This window comes from Adiantum capillus-veneris, chromosome 23 (assembly GCF_014529385.1).
Source record: "Adiantum capillus-veneris isolate H3 chromosome 23, ASM1452938v2, whole genome shotgun sequence".
Lineage (NCBI taxonomy): Eukaryota > Viridiplantae > Streptophyta > Polypodiopsida > Polypodiales > Pteridaceae > Adiantum > Adiantum capillus-veneris.
In genome coordinates this window covers 55,097,569-55,121,542 of record NC_140953.1, presented here as the reverse complement: position 1 = coordinate 55,121,542, position 23,974 = coordinate 55,097,569, and the positions used below count along the sequence as shown (strand labels likewise).

Here is a 23,974-nt window from a genome sequence, read left to right as displayed (position 1 = left end):
AATAAATGTTTTTAGACACTCCGACATGGTTGCCAAAAGGGCCCCTCGCCTGTCTGCGGGTCGATGCCGGGACTCCTCACGACTCACGAGTCACTACCTACTCCAGAGCAGCACTCCCACTCTTCAAAAGTTCGGATTCCCCTCTGCTGCGCGGGTACATTTGGAAGGGCGGCGGGCCATTTTCTCAGAAAGAACCCCCTAACCCTAACCCTAGCCCTAGCCTTTCTGAAAGGGCCGTTTTCTCAGAAAGCAGCCCTAACCCTAATCTCCCCATGATGTCTTTTCTCATCCCTCGTGGTTGGCGACACTCAGATGACCCCAAGACGGCACAGATGATGACAGCTCCCCCATAGCTTTCTCCAAGTGATGAAGAGATTTGCCTATCTGCATAGAGAAGAATTGCAGCTCGCAAAATTACCACCTTCAGCTCTTCAGGTATGTATGCTGGACTTATACGTGCTAGAATGTATCCTTATTCTCCTTGAGATTTCTCTGTTTGTAGTCTCTAATTGAACATGCTACTAGCGGTTTGTCGATTTGTCGGATTGCTTCACATGGTCAAGAGTTGCATGTCTGTGTATGTGTTTGCACATGCATAAACCATGTGGCATGATTCTTCGAAGGCCTACATACGTAACAAGTCAGTCACAGTGAGCACGAAAATATGGATGTGGTCATGAGAATCATAGTTATCAGTTACATATAACTGGTGCACTAGTGCCAAAGTTAGAATAGTAGCAAAAGACTTGCGTAGTTACAGAAAGATAAATAATTGATGAACGCGTGACAATGGATGAGGCGCGGTCATACTAAAACATAACTTAGAACGATTGATAACTTAGTTTCAAAGGGAGACTAGAATCATGGGAAATTAGAAATTCTTGAGCAATATTCTTAAAGACACTCTCTGATATGGGAAGTGAAGAACCTCTTTTCCACATTGAACTCTGTACTATGAATCCCTGGTGATTGGAAAAGACCCAACTCAAGAGAGGCGTGTAAAAGCATTAATAGAGAGATACACAAGCTAGAAAGGTCTTTCAAGGTACTTTTCTGATGATGATAAAATGGAGTATAACTTGTCTGGTCCCTAAGAAAACAAATGTTGGATTGGACGCAAGTATTCGAGTCTCAAAGACTAGTGTAAATCCCATGATAAGGTGCCAAGGTGGATTGCTCTTTTGGCGTATTGAGCTTCATTTCAAAATAAGGTAGCCAAGTCTATACTCAACAAAAATTTGTAGCAAAATATTAAAGCTAGAGGAGCTTGATCTTCAAGCTGGCCTCACTTTGTAATGTGATATGATCGCCACAAGAAAATCCTTCACATAGAGATGGCCCCTTTTGTTTTGGGAAGTGGTGGGCGGGTAGATTAAAAGCTTCTTCAAATAAATCTTTTGGATATGAGGAGTGTAAACAATCAGTAATGCTTTTGGTAAGGAAGCTACGCTCGCAAGGAGAAGATAAGATGCGATAGCGAATGATGTTTTATCTAGGTCTGGAACAACAAACTGGTGGATTATATTAAGCATTGAAGTATATGGAGATCTTCGAAGCCCTTAACTACTCATAACTATATTTTTAGGAGTGCTTAAATTTTCTCACAAAAAGGCGGACACAGAAGCAAGAATCATGATGCCAAATACAAGTGATGAAAGTTTTGCAGATGGAAGGTCCACTAGTGATGAATACATTTCTAATCAACATAGTCCACCTTATATTTACATATATGTCGTCGAATTGAACAATGTGAAAAGATTGATTTCCCATATGTCCAAATAATTGCTCAAGGTGGCCCATATTTTTGTTGGTGAGACTTTTCGTTGTAAAGATTGGTTGTCATAAGTTTCATGCTAAGGCTCTAGCAATATATGCATCGAGATCTCTTAGCATATGAATAAGGACAAAGATGTCTGTTTAGTATACATGCGCACAAAGCTAGTGGGACTTAGTGGACTACAAAATATGAGGTGGAGCATTCATTGGCAGGAACCAGGGTTGAGAATCTATCCATGGATGGCCTTGTACTTCTCTTGGGTGTACTACATTGTCTTTTGCCTCGGGAAGTGCCAAATGCATCCTACATAATCAAGAAGCTGATTTGTTAGCTTTGGGGACGAATATGTTGGCTCCTTTCTTAGCCATTGTGCCCTAAGCTTAACATAAGGAATCACAAGTCCTAGGGAAATTGTAAAATCCATAGAGGAGGAGCTGACACCTTGTTTGGCCGCTTCTAACAGATAGGAGCTTGTCTGAAGGCTACCCTATTTTCTTCTTGAAATACGATAGTATGAAATGTTTTCGATGATGGATAATAAAAAAAGAATTTGAACATGGTTTTCATACATTACTTTCTGAATATATGTAGTCTCTATGTACCACAGTGGTCGCGGGGGGGGGGAGGGGGCGGGGGGCGCTGCCCTAACACATAAAATAGGCATGTGCGCCACATAGCAGCCAAAGGCAGTTTGACTAGCTTCATTTAGGAGCAGTTTTGAGCCAACTAAGATTGCCTTTAGAGATACCGTCGCATGTATGCAAATGGATGAGACTCTATTAAAAATAAACTTGGGGTTACCTACTCATTTCCTTTGTTCTTCCTCTTAACACCAAAAGCGCGCAATTCTTCCTTATATTAAATAATTTGGTCTACTTTTCCATTGGGGCTGGTTCGCCTATTGGTCTATCACATTAATTGTTTTGTACCAATCCCAAGAATCAGTTGGCTACAAACATATCTTCTGTTTTGTAGAGTTTGAAGTCAGTTTCTTTGCAATCAATTTGTGAAAATAGGTCTGTAAGTTTACTATGACGACATGAGGAGGACCTCTATAGTTTGTTTGCAATTTTGTATCTAACATATACTCCACATTGGCCACTTTTGTACATCATAAAGACAAAGCACTCTCTCTCTCTCTCTCTCTCTCATGATTTGATACAATTGGGTGGCAAGATGTCTCTTTTCTTACATTAACCTCCTTATGTAATGCTTTGTGTAAAATCTTTACAACAAACTAAAATAAAATGCAAGAGAAACTATGAACAACGTAATATTCTCATTTGGTTGTGATTTTTTTTTTTTTTGGAGAATATGTTCAATTACAAATGCCCCTAAGGTAGGATAGGGGCTATCTTGGCCAAAAGAGGGAAGGCCAAAGAGGGAGGTTAACGTGAAGCAAATGAGAAAAATAGGGAAAAGCACCTAAGGATAACATACATTCTTGAAGGTTCATAAAGAGAGAGAATAACATGTCTTCATCTTTGCCACTTTAGGACTTTTTGAAGCTCTTTAACCTCATACTGAAAAACATTAGACACTAGACCATAAATCTCCTTCATAACATCAAGAAAGCAAATCAAAAGAGGCATTGCAAAAGGGGAATGAGGATGACCAAATAAGGCTTTGTTTCTTTCCAGCCATATCTGCCACAAGAAAGCCCCCCTAGGCAGGTCCATAAGGGTACATCTAGAAAACTGCATTCTTCTGATAATAAAGACCTCCAGGTAATCAGAGAAGCATCAACATTGTAGGGTTTTTGGAGCTCTTCTTTAAATAGTATATTGTGCTTGCAACTGACAAATACGTGGAGGAGGGACTTTTCATGCACGTTGCATCTGTACAAACTCCATAGGAGACCCCAAACCTCTTGGCTTTTGCACTTATCGATATTCTGTGGTGGATGATAAGCCACATAAGACATTTGTGTTTGATAAACAAAGGATAAGCCAAAATGCATTTAAATATGTAGGACCATTGATTAGCATTCCAAGAGACTTGCGATTATCTTTATCTTGCTACTAGAGAGAGAGAAGGATAAAATGGCAAGCATATGTAGACAATATTGTAGAACCGGCCTCAAATAACAAGATAAACAAGGCGCAAAATACATAATAGAAATATTCACAAATTTGTGATAGTCACAAGTCTGTATGCTTCCCTTTTTCTCTCCTTCTAATCAAGGTATGTTTTGACCTTGCAGAGATGTTGTCTTCAATGTACGGAAGAACATAGATTCCATCAATTCTATCATCTCCAATGTGTGGAAGAGCATACATTCCACCAACCTTGTCATGCATTATCAAACTCGTCAACTAAACATAGGCCCTCAACCTACAATTTTCCCCTTAACGACATACTAATCTTGCAACATCAACCTCCCAAGCTAAAGGAATCACTCTTGTAACTTAGTCAAAGAGCCTTGGCCCCCCTAGTTTCAAAGATGAAAATGCTAAAGGAAACTCCTTTTTTATCTTAGGGCACTCAAAACATATCCCCTTCTAAACTTCTAAAGTATATCTAATGTACCTTGGAGGCCCATGCCACGTGCCATAAGGAGATGGATTGCAGGGGGAGTGGAGGCCAAGGCAAACAAAGAAAGAGAGAAAGAGAGGGATGCCCTAGCATGGGGAGTTGGGAGTGGATTGGGTGCTAAGAAAAGGTTCTCTCTCTCTCTCTCTCTCTCTCTCTCTCTCTCTCTCTCTCTCTCCACACAAGGGGAGCTCCCTCCCTTCCCCCGTCCATAGGATGGGCCACACACTCGCTTAGTCTATTTCTCCTCAAGAAAAGGAGGAAACAATTGTTGAGGGTCAAGTAGAACGAGAAAAATGGTACTCCAATTTCCAAGACACTTTTTCATAGGTCTGTGTCATGGCACATATGATGAAAAATTGTCCATTGCTTAAGAAGAAGGAAGAAGACAATAAGCAAGCTACTACGCATGCTTGAGGTTGGACCCAAGCACGTAGGATGAATCAAGGCAAGTCTTTGAGTTCATTTAGAAGACTCAAAAGGGCCAACAAGTTTTTTTCCCTATTGGATGAAGTATTTGTTCCTATTGATCTCTTTGCTTTGGACACATGTCGTGACACAGAGGATCCATATGATGGTATTGCCTGTCAACCTCCTCAAAAGACCATCGTTTCCTAATAGCCCTGACCCTATAGACATAGATAATGAGTCAATTCAAAAGTCTCAGACCATGAGGAGGAGCTAGCTCCCAATACTAAATAAGTAGAGGTTGATTTCCAAGAGGAATTGGAGCTAGCTCACGAATACATGTCAACAAAAGAAATGCATACATTCAAAACATGTGTGTGTGTGTGTGTGTGTGTGTGTGTGTGTGTGTGTGTGTGTGTGTGTGTGTGAGAGAGAGAGAGAGAGAGAGAGAGAGAGAGAGAGAGAGAGAGAGAGACTCTTTACACTATTCACCTTAACTTATATACATATCTCAAGACACCGAATCACATGGACTACTCTTTACACTATTCACCTTAACTTATATACATATCTCAAGACACTGAATCACATGGACTACTCAACAAACTAGTATTTGTTGGGGAGTTGTAAGGCTTGATCAACTCCATTTGTCCTTCAGGAATCAATTTTGTTTAGACTCTTCACTCTTCCTCTCTAATCACAATTTAGTTCAGTTTTATTTGATTCCACAATCAATGAGGGATACAACAAGGCTAGTTGGCCTCACACTAACCAATTGGGGACAAATCCCTTGCAGTAGTCACTCATCAAAAACTCTCTATATCAGATGTGCTCAAGAGATTATTAATAATACCTCAATATATATGTTATGTTTACAATGTGGGCCTACTTTAAAAAACCCCACCCCCTCTAATGTATACATAAAAGTATACATTTTGCACTATTAATAATCCTCTCTGGTTAACTCACGTGATATGATACATATCTTGAAAGGTGATTGCCCTAAGACCAATCTCTACTGAAGCTAAATGTTGTAAAGTTCTTAGGAAGAGGGTGAGGTCTAGGAGGACCCTCTAACATGTTGTGTGATTATGGAGGTGATTAAAACTTTGACAAGTAGGTGTATGCCATGTTTGCAAGAACGATGGGTCTGTGGTGAAAGGGTACACTTTTTCTTCATAATAGAAGGTGAACATTTTTATGATTTTTTTCCTTCCATAACTTCTACATATAGTGTTCAATTTCATCAAAGATCATATATCGAAGACTGCACTTTCCCTTTAGAACAGGTGGCGAACATTTTAAGCAAATTTTTTTTGTCTTCCATAACTTCAACATACATCTTTGATTTCATCAGTGATCATATATCCGGAATCTACAATCAAGCTATTCTATGGATATGTTACCCAATATAGATTTTCTTGCTAGGTTTCTAATTTTATATAACCTAAATAATTATCAATCCCTTTTTTCCTTTTTGAATTGAAAAATTTCCCTTTGATTACTTCTTGATACTAAAGGTCCTCCTTTTTGCATCTACAATGATTGCATATAAGACCATAGGCCATTCAATGTATTATCGATCCTCTTTTCTTTGAATCCACAACAGCATTGGATGCATTAGTGATTTTTTTCCATCCATCCAAGAGCGAAGACACCAACTTAAGTAATGGCTCTCCCCTAAAGACTTAATTAAGTTCGTTTGCATCTTGTTTGTGCTTTGATTGAAATTTCTTTTTTTGCCGAATCACAATTGTGATTGGATGAGTTATATTAACCTAGAAAGACGTGCAGAATAATCCTCAAGCATGTTAGGTGTGTTGAGGGGTCATAACACACATTTCAGGGCTCCTAACAATAGGCAAAATCTAGTTAGATAGTCCAATTTGGTGACTGGTTGCTAACAGACCCATGATGGCTTTGATTGCATGATTCCAGTCTTCAAAGTTCTTGCGTTTTCCAACAGAGATGATCGTTTCCTTGATTTCTAGAATAATCTCTTTCAAATGGGGCATCAAATGGTTGTTTTCAAAGATATGTCGGTTCCTAGATTTACAAACCTGATTAAACTAGTAGAAATGGACAATTAGTGTGCAGATTAGGATGGCTTGGTTCTTCAAAAAATTTCCTCCCAAAAGTAGGTTGTTCTTGAAGAACAAGATCTTCCAGTTCTTTTGTATCCAGTTACATATTTTGCCTGCAAGTCCTCTTGTAGTTGGACAATTTTGGAACAAAGGCGGGGATCCTCACTAGCCGCTTTGCACCCTGAGCATCTATGAGAGCCTATCCCTCTTCTTACTATATATGCATGGTGTAGGCTATCTTACCTACTATTGAAGAGTGTGGTTGTTGTTGACATTACGAATTATTTGAGTGTCTACAGGGGTATTTTATGTGATTGCATGACAAAATACCATATTTTGAATCAAAATGACCTTATCCTAGTAAAGTCGTAGAGTGTCCACACCCAATAGGATTTTTGGGGCTTGGTCACAATGCATTTGTATATTCAGAAGGGAAAGCTTCCCCTTCTATAAAAGGACTTTGAAGTAAGCATCACAAGGCTCATGTTAGGCAGAGGTCGGCGGGTGATGCATAGTTTTTGATTACTTTTTAAAATGGCTTTGCCTCATGCATGGTCACACAAGCACCAATTATTTGTCTTATATGCAACTATGTAAGGCCTTTTGTAAGTATGCCAATTTTGATATAGTTGCTTCAGAAACATCTTAGGCAGTGGTCACACGACGCATAGTTTTTGTAATTCTCACGTATAACTATGTAGCCATCATGGTCATGCGCAAGCGAGGCGCATGTAGAGTAGACCATGTGGGCAAGACTATGCCCATTTCGGCATAGTTGCACAACTATGCCGGTTCATGCTTTTCATATTCATGGCTATTGGCAGCTTTTAGGAGACATGGATGCAGTGTGAGTCTTTGACTTCGTCCAAGCATGAGCAAAATACTCTCTCTCCCCCCTCTCTAGCAGGCTTCCATCTCCTTCATACTCTCACATCCCAATTTCACCACGGCTGTGGCTTGCTCGTGACATCGCTACGCATTAGTTTTATGGGTGCTTGAATAGTTGGGCATGGCTATCTATCACTGATAACTATGCCTTGTGTCACCATTCCCTTATCGATAACTACGGTTTGCGTGACCACATCCTTTAGTAAGGGCATGGTCACGCGAGGCTTAGTTCTCACTAAGCCTCAACCGTTGACAACAGCCCGAAAGCGTCCACCGTCGGCAGCAAGTAGAGAGAGAAAGGGCAAGGCACAGGTAGGAGAGAGAGAGAGAGAGAGAGAGCAAGCGCTGACCAGGAGTAAGCGGGCATAGTTTTGTGACTATGCCTAAATAGGCACAGTTGGCGTACGAAGCCGGCGAGAGACTTGGGGAAAGCTGCCATGCGTCTGGACTGTCAGCTGATCTACGAAGAACTAAGCCTAGTGTGACCATGACCTTAGTTGTGGAAAATCCCCCTACACAAATTTGTCTTCTTGTGAAATGTTTAAAAACTGTATGACAAGTATGTGGATATGATTGCATATAAATTTGCATCGGTTTAGGTGCTACATGACAAATATATGGATAAATAGATATGGTGGTGATTGGTGGCAACTGGCAAATTGCAAAGGTGGCAAAAAAATTGCAATACGGAAAGTGGCATTAGACAACTGGACAAGTGTCACTCGAGACATTATATAATTTTTTTTGACAAATATGTATATTATAGAGTACAATATAATATATTAATATTTATATTGAAAAATTGTTTATGATTTTGAAGTTTGATGTGAGGACAAAAGGGGATAGAAGAAGAGACCAGCTTGCGAGTGGCTGCCAGCTTTGCCCACCCACAAAGCAGACAAAGGGCCTGCCAGCCTGGACAATATGCCGGTACAAGATTTGACAGGACAGACGGGCCCCGCAGCACTGAGCACACAATGTTTTCTTGTCAACTCTCGCCCACTCTCGTAAACGGTGAAAGCTGGAATCCCACGATCTGCGTGTCGGCTCTCCACCCACTTTGGGGCCTGCTCACACGCCTTCTCCATTCCTCAATCCCATGTTTCCTTTTTATTTTTATTATGAGTCTTTTTGCATCCTATTAGATTTAGAGCCCCATCCCACCAATCACTTCGAGGGGCTAGAGGGGTTGGGGCATGCTTGTTGGCATTCAAGCATCACAAGCATATAGAGTTGGCAAAGGCGACAAACATGTCTTCCCCCCCCCCCCCCATATAAAACCTGTCAAAAGCTAGCTTCATGATGATTAACATTCATCATGAAGTTTTCTCATAATAACTTCTTGCATAAGGTTCCATGCCTTCAAGATGCAAGCCTAGTTTCTTCTTGGCCCCGTTTTGCTAGGCATACCATGCAATCCATGCAGTCCAAGAGACAACATTCACGACATGAAGCTCGTCAGACTCTTTTGGTGCTTTTGTGTAGTGACCACACTTGACATACATGTCCACCAAAGCAATGCCAAGCATGAAATGTTTCTCCAATAGCTCTAGCTTGCAATCATCATGAAAATGTCGTGCTTTCAAATGTAAACCACACTTGTCATAATGATGTTAGGGTTTCGAACGAGCTTTTGAAGGGAACTTTTTCCTCTTGGAGCGAGCTTTTTCTCTCTTTTTTCTTAAGTTCATATTTAACAAAAAAAGCTCATTTCAAACTCTTTTGGAGCTAACTTCTGGAGCTCTCTCTCTCTCTCTCTCTCTCTCTATATCTATCTATCTATCTATCTATCTATCTATATATATATATATATATATATATATATATATATATATATATATATATATATATATATATATATATATTGTGGTGTGGCCGGACACGCCTGGGTCTGAACCGTCTTGTAACCATCAAACAGCAATTTAAATAGAGGTGCCTTCTCCCAAGAAGGACACACTCAGTTTGGTTCATTCTCTCTCATGTAACAATACGTTACATTGGTGGAGTTGACAGGCACACTCCCACACTTTTCTTGCTTTCGCTTCTTGCTTTCTTTGAGCTTCTTGATCGTGCAGATATGGAGCGATTTGCCTTAGAACCAGGCTAGGCTGTGCACATGCTTCAGTGCTACTATTTCTAGTGATTACCCGCTCACAACTTCAGCATCAAGAATCAATAGCCTTGCAGTCATACGCATCAGCCTCGTCTTCTTCAGCAGTTCTTATCGTCGCTCAGTGCCAGCATTAGCTACAGTCGTCCCTCATAATTAACAACACTGTATACCTTGGCAGATGGCGGGCTTCTTGCTGGCCTTAGCGCTCTTCTGTGTCGTCCACAGATGCACGCGAAGATCTGCAGCCCTCCTTTCCCTTGTTAAGCATCAATCCATCTCACACCACAAAGCTCCTGCATCCATGGTGACTAGCATCCAATGATTCCAGCCCCTCGCACCTGCTCGTCAAGCAATTCTACATCACGCCCGCAAAGCTTGTTTATTTGTTATCGTCACTGAAAACTCCTTTCTATGCCTACGTTTCATCCTCGATGTTGCCGCTACTTTTCTTGTTTTCAATGGGGCAATCTTAAAGTCGTTGCCTCTTGCTGTCTTTCAGCTTGGTGATGTTACAGCCTTCTTGGATTTCCTTGTTGCGAGTAGCCCCTACATGTCTAGTCCCCTCTACATTAACTGCAATTCCAATGCCCGCTGCCCTCTGCTGCTTCGACATGTTACGACCACCTTTGCCATCTCACGCTTTGTGTTGTTTCTCTCAACGGCGCGAGGCATCAGTATCTGTCCCCCGGATTCTCGGAAGTTCCACTTAGAGTAGTTTAAAGTATTTACACATTTACTCATTTCAGCATAGTGTTCTAGCATGAATAAAGTACCACTGCATCAAGCCCCTTTTGGAAGGGATGGTTATCACAAAAAGATCGCGCTCATGTCGTTATAGCGCAACCCTTAGTTAATCATTCGTCGCTTAGCCATTTGTATTGGGATAGCGACCTAATGCATTGCCGATGGCGGGATGTTTTCTTTGCCGAGTCGAGTCCTCTCAGAATCAAGCCGCTAAGCTGTTGTAAGCTCACTCCCCCCGGATGAGATATTGGAGTTGATGCAGTCCCTTCAGTCATGTCGAGTCCCTTCTCAGTCCCAATTTGCAAAAAAGATGTCCATCTTTTTCTCCCTAAGGGGGGAGGTGTGGTGTGGCCGGACACGCCTGGGTGTGAACTATCTTGTAACCATCAAGCAGAAATATAAATAGAGGTGCCTTCTCCCAAGAAGGACATGCTCAGTTTGGTTCATTCTCTCTCCTGTAACAGTACGTTACAATATATATATATATATATATATATAGTTGGAAATAGGGTTGCAGGGAAACACACACAACTTGGAAACGATGAAGAATCTCAACAGACACAATAAAGAGTGTCTTGCTTAGTGTACAAATGACAGATAATTTAGCCCTAGGATGATAAGTGTATATACAATGCATGGGGGGAAAACCTCCTAGTGAGGGAAAAAATGCCCCGACGGTCCTAAGTGTGTTCATAGACATCAGTACCATATATGTATGGTAACAAATCTCCCCTGGGAGTGATGCGGTGAATGAGAGCTAGCACCTAGTGTAAAGGGAAGTGCCATGCCCTAAGGACATGATCAATCCACAAAGGGGAGTAAGCCCAAAGCTTTGCGGAAAGATTCAAACTTCTCACGAGGCAATGTCTTTGTGAATAGATTTGCATGGTTGTCCTGTGTTGGCACATAAGCCAAGTTGATCTCTCTTGTTGAGAGTCTCTCTCTCACATAGTTAATGCACCTCAATGTGCTTTGTGCGAGCATGAAAAAGTGGGTTCCTTGCAACTGCCAATGCACTCTAACTGTCAGTGTAGATGATGTTGGTGTGTCCTACCCAACACCCAAATCAGTCATAAAGTGTCTAAGCCATACACACTCAGCCATAGTTGTGAAGACTGCCCTGATTCAACCCCACAACTGGAAGTGGCCACAGTACGTTACTTCTTGCTCAACCATGATATACATGAACTACCAAGTATGAAACAAAAACCACTTGTGGACACTTGCGTGTCAAAACAACCAGCCCAAACTGAGTTCAAAAAAACACGTAAATCTGGCGGCAATGATTTCCCCTTGGGATAAACAACCCAAGAAGTAAAGTGCCACTCAAGTAGAGAAAGATCCTCTTAACAGACTGTCAATGCTTAGACCTTAAGCTATACATATATCTGCTCACCTGTGAGACTACAAACAGAATATTGGGCCCCATATTGCACACATATATAAAGCATCCAACAATAGTCTGATAAAGAGTCACATCAACAGGATCACCAGCATCATGAAAACTCAATTTCAAACCTATTTCCATGGGAGTAGTGATAGGTTTGGAGTAGTGATAGGTTTGCAGTCCTCAAGTCCAAACTTACATAGCAATGTCTCTATGTAGCATGTTTGACACAAGGCAATGCCGCCATCACACTCCTTAAATTGTATGTTCAATGATGCAACGGCCCCAAGTCTTTCATCTTAAAAGTAGCATTCAAATCAGCCTTAAATTCAACAATATGTATCTTATTCGAACCAATTATCAAGAAATCATCCACATATACAACAACGATGAGAAATAAATGACCCTCACGCATTACATAAAAAGTGCTTTCTGGTGGACTATTACGAAAGCCTCGTTAAATCAAATGAGTGTCAACTTCCTCATACCAAAAGCACAAGGAGATTGTTTCAACCCATACAAAGCTTTCTTACATTTGCACACTTTATCTACTTTTCCTTTTATGACAAAACCGTGAGACTGCGTTACATAAACTTCCTCAAATACATCACCATTCAATAAAGCAGTAACAATATCTGATTGATGTACATCCTATCCAAAATGAGCTGTCAATGCACATAGAAAATGCATAGTAGTCATACAACAAGTGGGAGCAAAAGTCTCTTCATAATCTATGCCTTTCTGTTGTACATAACCTTTTGCAACAAGTTGAGCCTTATAGCAATCAATCTCACCATCTGGCTCATGTTTCAACTTGTGAATACTTTTTACCAGTGGCCTTTTTTCCAAGAGGCAAATCACATAAAGTCCATTTGTCATTTTCTATAAGTGCATCATATTTTGATTGCATACTAGCCATCGAAAAAGATGCATGGCGAGAACCTGAACGAGTACAACTAGAAAAAGGTGCATCCAATTTACTGTCGCACAAAGTATGCACCATCCATTTTGGCACGTGTCCTGCTGTCTTGTAGTTTGGTCCGGAAGAGCCCTTTTTGAGACTATGGTTATTCATGTCTGCATAATATTTTGTGAAGGTCATTGGTGTGAATTTTTTTTAGGTTGAGCACTGGGAGGTGAGTTACCCAGTGTGAGGTGGATTAGGTTGCTAGAGATTGCCATTCATGGCCTCACCATAGGATTTGTACAAATGGGTATAGTTGCTTTGATGCCATTGATTTTTGAGCAATATATGTGATTTTTGATGCCTCTTAGCACTCTTTTATGGTCTATGCATTGATATTTTTGTTTTGGGTTTGAGATTTTGATCTTTGTGCAAAGGAGACTCTGTTCAAATTTTTGTAAAAATTTTATCATAAATTTCTAGTTTCGCTCTCTTGCATTTTCTCTTGTCAATCATGTGTAGAACTTCTAAGAAAGAAGAGTATTATATCAAGAAGTTTGATGGCACAAACTTTACGATATGGAAACACATATGCTTGATGTCTTGGTCAATAAGGGCCTTGCAACGCCATTGAAAGAGCATAAAGAGGAATTATGATTAATGGAAGGAGTTTGATGCTTGTGCTATGGCGACCATTTTCTTGCACATTGGTGAGTCCATTTTCTTTACAATTATGGACAAGAATATTGCAAAGGAATTATGGGAGTCAATATGCTCAGCTTGGGATGGAAATAGTTCCTCCAACAAAGTTTTTCTCGTGAGAATGTTCATGTGTTTGAATGTGAAAGAGGACAACATTGTCAGTTCATACTTAAATGATTTCAATAGCTTGTTTATGAAACTTGCATCTAAGGGACTCAATTTTGATAATAAAATGAAAGCTATTTTCTTGCTATGCTCTTTGCTCGCATCATGGGATACTGTCATTAGTAACTTTGCCCCTAAGTGTAGAGTTAATAAGAGCAAGCTTGTTTTCAATGATGTTACTAGTGCTTTGCTCACGGAAGAGATTCGGCGTCAGTCTATTGACACTAGAGGCATGGAGATGCATATATGGAAAGTGGAAGTAACTAGAAGAACAATCAACGTAGAGAGGTTGTAGTCAGAGTTGCAATCGTTCACAAGATCACATGAGGAACATTGAATGCTACCATTGTCAGAAGAAAGGACACATGAAAAAAGATTTCCATGTTTTTCAAGGAGAGAAGGGTAAAGCCATTTTTGTAAGTTTTACACCTCATACGAGCAGTGTGTGAAGATAGAGGAGCTTAATGTCATTGAGTCGCCACATGTTGATGTTGTTCCTGACATGTTTCAATCATTAGATGTACAAGTCTTCACTTCTAATTTAAGTCCAAAAGCATTGTTAGATCTTGATGGAGTGTATGCACAAAACTGGATCATTGATTCAAGTGCTTGGTTTCATGTTACTCTTACAATGAGTGGTCCTCTTGTTATGCTTCTATACATGGTTCAATTAAGCTAGGTGATTTCTCATTAGCTTGAGATATGTGGCATTGGAATTGTGAATTTGCATATGCATAATGGTATTGATTTCATGTTGCAAGGTATTAGACATGTGCCAAAGCTGACTAGAGCTTGGTTTTAGTAGGACAACTTGATGATCTTGGATACACCACAATGTTTAGCAATAGTTACTAGATCGTCAGAAAAGGTAACTTGGTCATGCTCAAAGGCCAAAAGTCTTGACTCTTTATATTCCTTGTATGTCTCTTGAGTAAAAGAGAATTCTATCTGTGTAGCCGAGCTGCCTTTTATTGAGTTGTGACATAGCAAACTTGGTCATATGACTCAGAAGGGAATGAAACAATTATGGTGTTTTGGCTATGTCCCTATGTTAAATTATTACAGTTTTAGTTTATGTGAGCATTCCATTTATGAAAAATAGACTATGCTTATCACTTCGCCATTGGATAGAAAGTTAGGGAATCCTCTAGAATTGGTTCATAGCAATATATGTGGATCTATGCCGCATAAGTCACTGGGGCGGTATTATATTTTTTGACATTCACAGATGACTCTACTTGAAAGGTGTGGGTCTACCTCTAGAAGAGGAAAGAGTAAGTCTTTAGAAGTTCCTAGTGTTACCATATACATGTGGTAGTGATGTGTGTGAACACACTGGGACCGCCGGGGCATTTTTTCCCTCTTTAGGAGTTTTTTTTCCCCGAGCATTGTATATACGCCCATCACTCTAGGGCTATCTATCTTCCCATTTGCATACTAACTAACACACTTCTATTGTGTGACTTGAGCTTCCTTTGTCTTCTCCAAGCTGTGTACATTTCTCTGCAACCCTAATTCCAATAATTGGTATCAGAGCAGGTTGGTCCTCCCGGGCGTAGTCGCCAGTTGCTCCAGCACACGCCTGCTCACTTTCTCCGATTTCAGTGATCTTTGGCAAGCGTTCGCAAGTCGACAAAAATTTCAGTCTCATTTCGGACTCTGTTTCCACTATAGGCATCTCTGCACATGCAATTTCGTCATTTTGTGCAGAAATTCTGTCAGTGTCATTTTGTGCATAACAGGTGCCTTATAGTCCTCTACAATTTGTGCTAGATAGCACGTGTTGTTCCCATTCCATTTCTCCTATTTTCGGGCAGTTTTCACATCAGGTGCAGCATTTACCATGGCTGACAACAACAACACAGATGTGTTCAAGATGTTTGCTGCTGAGGACAGGTTGGATGGGGATAATTACCCTATGTGGGCTTATATGATGCAACACGTTCTTGTGTCAAAGGGCATCTAGAATATTGTGCAGGGCATTGATGTACGTCCTGGTTCTGAGGATGTAGGCGATGTTGAGGATGTTGTAGGTCTTGTTGCAAGGACTGCTGCTATTAGAGTTGTTTTGCCTACGGGAGAACAAGCTCGTTGGGATGTAAAGGATGCGCAGGCTCATGCATTGATTGCGTTGTCTGTGAAGCGCACCATTGTTCCTCACATTCGTTCAGCAAAATCTGTAAAACATGCTTGGGATATTCTAGCAGGTCTTTATGTAAGCCGCAATGAGGCTAAAATTGCTTTGCTACGTAAAGAGCTGGAGTCGAAGATTATGCATGAGGAAGATGATATGGACACTTTCCTTGCTAGTGTCAAGGATATCAATGAGCAACTTATTTCTGCAGGTGAATTCATTTCAGACAGTTCCCTTGTGCAGACTGTTCTTGATGCCTTACCAGATTCTTACCAGACTTTTGCTAGTACTTGGATACTTATGACCCAAGGAAATCCAGAATTTGTCAAGTTTGATGCATTATGCACATTGCTGTTGTAAGAGTCACTTTCTAGAAAAAATAGGACTAGACAGCGTGCAGTTGAACAGGCTTTTATTGCTTCTCAAAGAAAGGGTGGTAACAGCAATGCAGCCACTTCTTATGGTTCTACTGTGAGTGGAAAAAAATTTGTTCCTAATGCTTTTGTTGGCAGCGATTCGTCTGGAAATTCTGGTGATAAGGGCAAAAAGAAGATGTGTTGCCATTATTGTAAAGCTAATGATCACTTGATCAAGTCGTGTCCTAAGTTGAAGGCCAAAGAGGCTAAGAAGAAAGAGGGTGGTTTGGCACTGCAAATGTTGGTTCCACTACAAATGCAGCCATTGTTGAGTCATCTGTGAAAGGAGACTGTGTTGCTGATGTTGATGCAGAATGGGCTTTTAGCACAGAGTGCACTCACAATCCTGATGTCCATGATGTATGCTTGTCAATTGCTGCCGATTCACATGTGTGGTATTTCGACAGTGGTGCTACAAAGCACATTACCTCACATCGTGAATTGTTTACCTCTCTCGAGTCTGTCCCTCATGGGAATTCAGTCACTTGTGCCAACAATGCCTCTTATCCAGTTCAGCAAGTTGGAAAGATTGTGCTTACTGCTGCAAATGGCAGTTCCTTCACACTTGTTGATGCACTTTATGTACCTAGGATCAAGAAGAATATCTTGTATGTATCCGCACTTGCTAGACTTGGACTTGTAGTCAAATTTGTGGATGACAGATGTACAGTTCATGATCTCAGTTTTGGTGATGAAATTGTTGCATCTAGCCTTTTGTGCCGTGGGCTGTATAAGCTCACTTTGTATGAAAAGTGTGGATAAAATTTTGCAAATGCTGTTCCAGATTCAAGGGCTATTTCATATGCAAAACTTTGGCATGCACATTTTGGTCATCTGAATTTTTCCAGTTTGCTGCGTTTGCAAAAATCTGATCTGGTTGCTTCTTTGCCGCCTCTTGAAGCACCTGTCAAACATGTTTGTGAAGGCTGTATTTTGGGTAAGATGCAACGTTCTAAGTTTCCAAAGGATGGTTCATTTCGGGCCACATGCAGGTTGCAGCTTATGCATAGTGATGTTTGAGGGCCCATGCAAACTCCGTCCTTGGGCAATTACCTGTACTTCGTGACTTTCATTGATAATTACTCCAGGCATGCACGGGTATTTCCGCTTAAAGCGCAGTCCGAAGTTTTTAAGTGCTTCAAACAATTTCTGGCTATGCCTAAAAATGTCTCGAAATGTACTATGGGCACCCTCCGTTCCGATCGAGGGGGGGAGTATATGTCTCATGAATTCAATGCATTTCTGGCTAGTCATGGGATAAAACACCAATATACAATGCCTTATACACCTCAACAAAATGGTGTTGCTAAGAGGAAAAACAGGTCACTTACGGAAATGGCACGATGTATGGTCAAAAGTCAAGCTTTGCCACATTCTTTTTGGCTTGAGGCCATCATGTGTGCCACTTACGTACTAAACAGGTGTCCTACGAAATCTTTGCAGTCTATTACTCCATATGAAGCATTTCATGATAGAAAGCCTTCTATTGAGCACGTGCGTGTTTTTGGTTGTTTGGCATATGCTTTGGTGCCACAAACACAGCACAAAATTGGATGATAAGGCTGTCAAATGTATTTTTGTTGGTTATAGTGTTGAAAGAAAAGATTACATGTTGTATCATCCACAAACAAAACGTATTCTGGTTTCACGGGATGTAGTGTTTGTGGAAGATTCTCTTCAGCCCTTGGTGTCATGTACTAGAGACAATAATGTAAGCTCACAGGACATTTATGACAATAATGTAAGCTCACAGGAAATTTATGACACTTTTTTGCCTCTTTTCAGTGGTGGAAATACGAATGTAAGTTCCAATGAGACAAATGTACAGCCTATGGGGGTTTCTGAAAATGTTACAGATCAGCCTATTACTGATGCAGATGTACATGATGTACTTGATGAGGAAAGGGCTAAAAAGGAGCAGGCTAGAAGTATGCCAAAATGGCTGGTGCACACTTTGAGTGACAGTAAATTGGATGCACCTTTGTCTAGTCGTACTCGTTCAAGCTCTTGCCATGCATCTTATGCATGAGTTTGTTATGCTTTGGCTGTGTCTAGCTTACATGATGTTGAGGAGCCTCTGTCTTTTGATGAAGCACAAAATTCAAAAAATTGGATGGCTACCATGCAATCAGCATATGATGCACTTATAGAAAATGACACATGGACTTTACGTGATTTGCCTCTTGGAAAAAAGGCCATTGGTACGAAGTGGGTTTACAAGTTGAAACACAAGCCGGATGGTGAGATCGATCGCCATAAGGCTCGACTTGTTGCAAAGGGTTATGCACAGCAAAAAGGCATAGTTTATGAAGAGACTTTTGCTCCCACTTGTCGTATGACTACTGTGCATTTTCTATGTGCATTGGCAGCTCATTTTGGTTGGGATGTACATCAATCAGACATTGTTACTGCTTTCTTGAATGGTGACATATTTGAGGAAGTTTATGTAACGCAGCCTCGCGGTTTTGTCATGAAAGGACAAGAGGATAAAGTGTGCAGATGTAAGAAGGCTTTATATGGGTTGAAGCAATCTCCTTGTGCTTGGTATGAGAAAGTTGACACTCATTTGGTCAAACGAGGCTTTCGTAACATTCCAACAGAAAGCACATTGTATGTAAAGCGTGAGGATGATGTATTTCTCATTGTGGTTCTTTATGTCGATGATTTGCTGATCACTAGACCAAATGAGAGACACATTGCTGAATTTAAGGCTGATTTGAATGCTACTTTCAAGATGAAAGATTTGGGCTGTTGCATCATTACTTGGGTATACAGTTTAAGCAGTGTGATGGTGGTATTGCCTTGTGTCAGAAAAGTTACATAGAGACATTGCTATGTAAATTTGGACTTGAGGATTGAAAACCTATTGCCACTCCCATGGAAACAGGTTTGAAGTTGAGTCTACATGATGCTAGTGATCCTGCTGATGTCACTCTTTACCAAACTGCTGTTGGCTGCCTCATTTATGTATGCAACACGAGGCCAGATATTCAGTTTGCAGTCTCACAGGTCAGCAGATTTATGCATAGCCCAGGGTCTAAGCATTGGCAGGCTATCAAGCGGATTTTCCACTACCTTCGGTGGAACTTTACATCTTGGCTTGTTTTATCCCAAGGGGGGATCAGTGCTGCCAGGCTTGCATGCTTTTTCGGACTCAGATTGGGCTGGTTGTTTTGACACGCGAGTGTCTACAAGTGGTTTTTGTTTCATGCTTGGAAGTTCATGTATATCATGGTTGAGCAAGAAGCAACCTATTGTGGTCACTTCGAGTTGTGAGGCTGAGTACAGGGCAGTCTTCATAGCTACGGTTGAGTGTGTATGGCTCGGATGCCTTATGGCTGATTTGGGTGTTGGACAGGACACTGCCAATACTATCTACACTGATAGTCAAAGCGCATTGACGGTTGCGAGGAACCCAGTTTTTCATGCTCGCACAAAGCACATTGAGGTGCATTACCACTATGTCAGGGAGAGGCTCTCAGCGGTGGGAGAGATCAGCTTGGCTTATGTGCCAACACAGGACAACCTTGAAAATCTTTTCACAAAGGCATTGTCTCGTGAGAAGCTTGAAGTTTTCCGCAAAGCTTTGGGCTTACTCCCCTTTGTGGACTGATCATGTCCTTAGGGCATGGCACTTCCCTTTACTCATGTGCCAGCTCTTGTTCACCGCATCACTCCAGAGGGGATTTGTTACCATATACATGTGGTAGTGATGTGTGTGAACACACTAGGACCGCCGGGGCATTTTTTTCCCTCTTTAGGAGTTTTTTCCCCCCAAGTATTGTATATACGTCCATCACTCTAGGGCTATCTATCTTTCCATTTGCGTACTAAGTAACACACTCTCTATTGTGTGCCTTGAGCTTCCTTTGTCTTCTCCAAGCTCTGTACGTTTCTCTGCAACCCTAATTCCAACACCTAGCTATGGTGGAGAACTAGTCAGAGGTAAGAAGTCAAAGGCTTTGCACACTAACACTTGGGGAGAATACGTCTCCACAGAGTTTAAGGACTTTTGTAGAAAATGAGTCATTAGGAGGTAGTTTATTCCACTATACACACCTGCGCAAAATGGAGTTGTTGAGTGTATGCATAGGAATATTTAGAAGAGGGTCTCTTTAGTGTCTTCCAGAAGCTCCTAGCTATGGTTGAGAACTAGTCAAGCAAGAAGTTGAAGGCTTTGCGCATTGACAATGGGGGAGAATGCGTCTCCACAGATTTTAAGGAATTTTGTAGCAAACGAGTCATTAGGAGATAGTTTACTATAGAATATACACTTGCTCATAATGGAATTGTTGAGTGCATAAATATGAATATCTAGAAGGATCACTTTCATGCTATCTATGGCAAATTTACCTCAAGAGTTTTGGAGAGAGGCTACTATAACAGTGGTGCATATAATCAACAGGTGGCCTAGTACACCATTGAATTAAAAGATTTTGCAAAAGATGTGGACATGTAAGAATCTTAATTATGATAGATTACGTGTGCCTAAAGATCTTCAAAAGAAGCTGGACCCCAAGTCACACAACTGCATCTTCATTGGGTATGGTGTGAATGGAGAGATGAGTTATTGTCTCTAGCACCTAGAATCTCAAAGAGTTATTCACAACTCAAAAGTGATATCTAATGAATCAAAATTGCACATATAGCCCGTGAAAGAGGTTGAATATCACAAAGTAATATTCAAGGACGTAGGCTCAAGTATAGTTATGCAAATATCTTAGTCTACTAGCGATGTACCTATCGCTAGTAATGCTCGAAAGGGGTCTAGTGATGCTCCTAAGAGAGCAAAGTCCAACAATCAAGCAGTGAGGAGATCTACATGTGTATCTCACGCCTATGAGCATTTTAAGCCAATATTAGACTATCTATTGGTCACTGACTACGAAGAGCCTACCTACTCCTAAGAGACTATTGAGATGGAAGATAGTGTGAAGTGGGAGCACGCAAAGCAATCTGAGTATAACTCCATTATGACAAATGAGACTCGGGAACTGACAGGGTTTCTAGAGGAAAAACAAACCTTGCCTTGCAAATGGGTGTACAAGAAGAAGTACACGACAGAGGATCTTAAGCCTAAATATCACGCTAGATTGGTTGCTAAGGGATCCAAGCCAGAGAAAGACATAGAATTTGATGAGATTTTATCTCTAGTAGTCAATATGAGTACATTGCTCTTGTGCCTAGCTAGGATCCACTGAGGACATGAAACTTGTCCAAATAGATGTGAAGATTGCTTTCCTTCATGGAGATCTTGATGAGGATGTCTACATGTCTACATGTCTACATGAAATAACTGGAGGGCTTTAAATTCAAACTTGAGAAGCCTACAAGGGTAGAACTAGTGTGTATATTGCATAAGGCATTATATGGCCTAAAGCAAATCTCAAGGTAGTGGTACATGAAGTTTGACAAGTACATGCAGTCCCAAGCGTATGAAAGGAGCCAGGAAGATCACTATGTGTATATCCAAAGTTTGAACAATGGTTCACTTATCATCTTGATACTTTATGTCGATGATAACCTCATTGCTAGGAAGTCTAAAGACGAGATTGCAATCTTGAAGAATTCACTTAGCACGAAGTTTGCTATGACGGATTTAGGAGATGCAAGTCACTTTCTTGTGTTAGGAATAAAGGCATAGCTAGTAGATATTAGAGTGATTGTGAGAAAAAATTAAATTTAATAACCCCTTCTACTGCACTCATGTGATAGTCATATAGTTACTAACCCCCTCCCCCCATGAGGGAGCTTCTGTAAAGAGAAATCAACTAAGTCTGGAGCGGTTTTTGCCGAGGATGAGATTCAGTCATCTACAAAATTCAGAGTTTGGCGTTCCTCCTTTGCATGAGTACATTGTTGTGTTGTGTCACTAGCAGATGATTTTCTTTCATGAAAGGTAGCTATTGTCATTTGAAGGTTTTAAGGTTTTGAGCCAATTTATGTATTCTTCTTAAATTGTATGCATGCATGCAAGTTCATGTCTGGTATCTTGAGAGCTTTGCCTTTTTTTTGTATTGCATGCAACACAAATTAGAAGCTCTGTAGGGCAGTGAAGGTTAACATATAAGATGAGGCACTTTATAGTATCAAATTTAGTATTGTGTAGTACCAAATTTTGCATTGGCAAGGTCATCCATGTGATAAAGAGCAATTCAAAATTTTTGTGTTGAGTTTTACATTAATGAAATGTCTCCAAAATAAAGACATATAGGAAGCATACTTAGGTGTTTGTTTTGGTAGAATGAGGGCATGTTTAATGAGCTTCGTGTTTCCACATTGCAGGAAAAAACAAAATGGACGAATACCCTCTTCTAATCAATTTTTTCTATAAAGCTGAACAGCTTCATGAGGAGTATGGTCTAAGCATGAAGGGTATGCTTCCAAAGGATCTTATGGAAGAAGACCTCCTTGATGACCGATGGATAAATGCTTTCAAGAAACGCTACCAGAAGAATGCAAAGATTTACTTGAATCATGTGTACCAAGTCTGGTTGACGATTCAGGTTGTTGTTCCATAAGGTATACCAAGCCCCTCCATCTTGTGGGGAGATCACTTCAAAGTTTGCATGCTTCTTTGCTTTTGACAAATGCCATATAGCAACAAAGGACCCTGCATGCCATAAGGTCGCATGGGTGGGGTTTGGAGAGAGTGTACTCAATATGTATGCTAGTTTCCCGGGAGAGTTGGAGTGGAAGGTGGATACATGGCAATGGGAAAATGATGCCTCCCACAGAGGCCACCATCATCTATTAAGAAGCCCTGCCTTACACAAAGTGGTAGCAATCTTTGTACAGAGGTAGACCCCCCACAACATCACGTGTGGACACATGACTATGTTACAAACCTGGAAAGTATTGTTGAGAGAGTACCTCAAACATGTGCAGCTCCATCCGATAAGCTGAAAGAGTTGAAAGCAGCTCTGCAATAGAACGAGGAAACTTTGTGAAGAGCAGAGGGTTCCAATGTTGTTGTGAAGCAGATAAAAGATGACATAGAGCACTATAAAGTGTAGCTTGCAAAACTAAAACAAGAAAACCCTTGCAATGATGAGGACATCAAAGAGGTGGAGGCTGATTTGGGAGCCAATCGGCACATGCTTCGCCGACTTGGAAACCGTGAGGACATGAAGAAGCTTGAGAAGGAGATTGATTTGCAACAAGTAATTCTTGACATCCATCCCTTGAGAAAGTGGTTTTGGTATTTTTGGTAGCTTTTGGTAGTGTTAATACCTTCTATTTTTTGATGCATTGGTAGTTCTAATGCATTTGGTGATTTTATGGTATTTTTTAGTATACTTCAGTTAATTTCTTAGCATTGGTAGATTCTGACAGGTCTGGCATTTCTGAAATTTTTTGGTAGTTTGTCGTATCGTGAAAGCTCTTGGTATTTTTTTAGTATCTGTAAACCCTGCTTTGGTAGTTTTGTCAGCGATTGGTCCTCTTGCTTTTGTATGGTATTTGCATATTTTAGGTAGATTCGTAGCTTCAAATAGATTTTTTGAATTTTGTCTATGCTATTGAGGCGGTCTGGGGCGGGCAACAAGAAAGGCGACCTCTAAACACCCCTCAAGGCTCCCGTGCTGCTCAATTGGGGCTGGGGCAACCACAAGCACAACAAAACAACAAACCCACAGCCAAACCCAAAAAAGATAGGGGCACCACCTACTTATGGTATGCGAACTAGGACGCAAGAGAGATTTTGGTACAACCAAGAAGA

The 23,974-nt window shown here is 40.8% G+C and overlaps 1 long non-coding RNA gene across 4 annotated transcripts; it reads left to right on the top strand.

Moving 5' to 3' along the window:
- On the top strand, positions 1 to 23,540 carry LOC147427805 (uncharacterized). Of its 4 annotated transcripts, none has more exons than XR_015185959.1 (2): positions 1 to 435; positions 22,540 to 23,540. It is a non-coding gene; the product is annotated as an uncharacterized LOC147427805 (long non-coding RNA). The 4 variants fall into 4 exon arrangements; XR_015185958.1 differs by lacking the exon at positions 22,540 to 23,540 and adding an exon at positions 13,888 to 14,348; XR_015185957.1 differs by lacking the exon at positions 22,540 to 23,540 and adding an exon at positions 8,510 to 9,434.
- Positions 23,541 to 23,974: the final 434 nt, after the last annotated feature.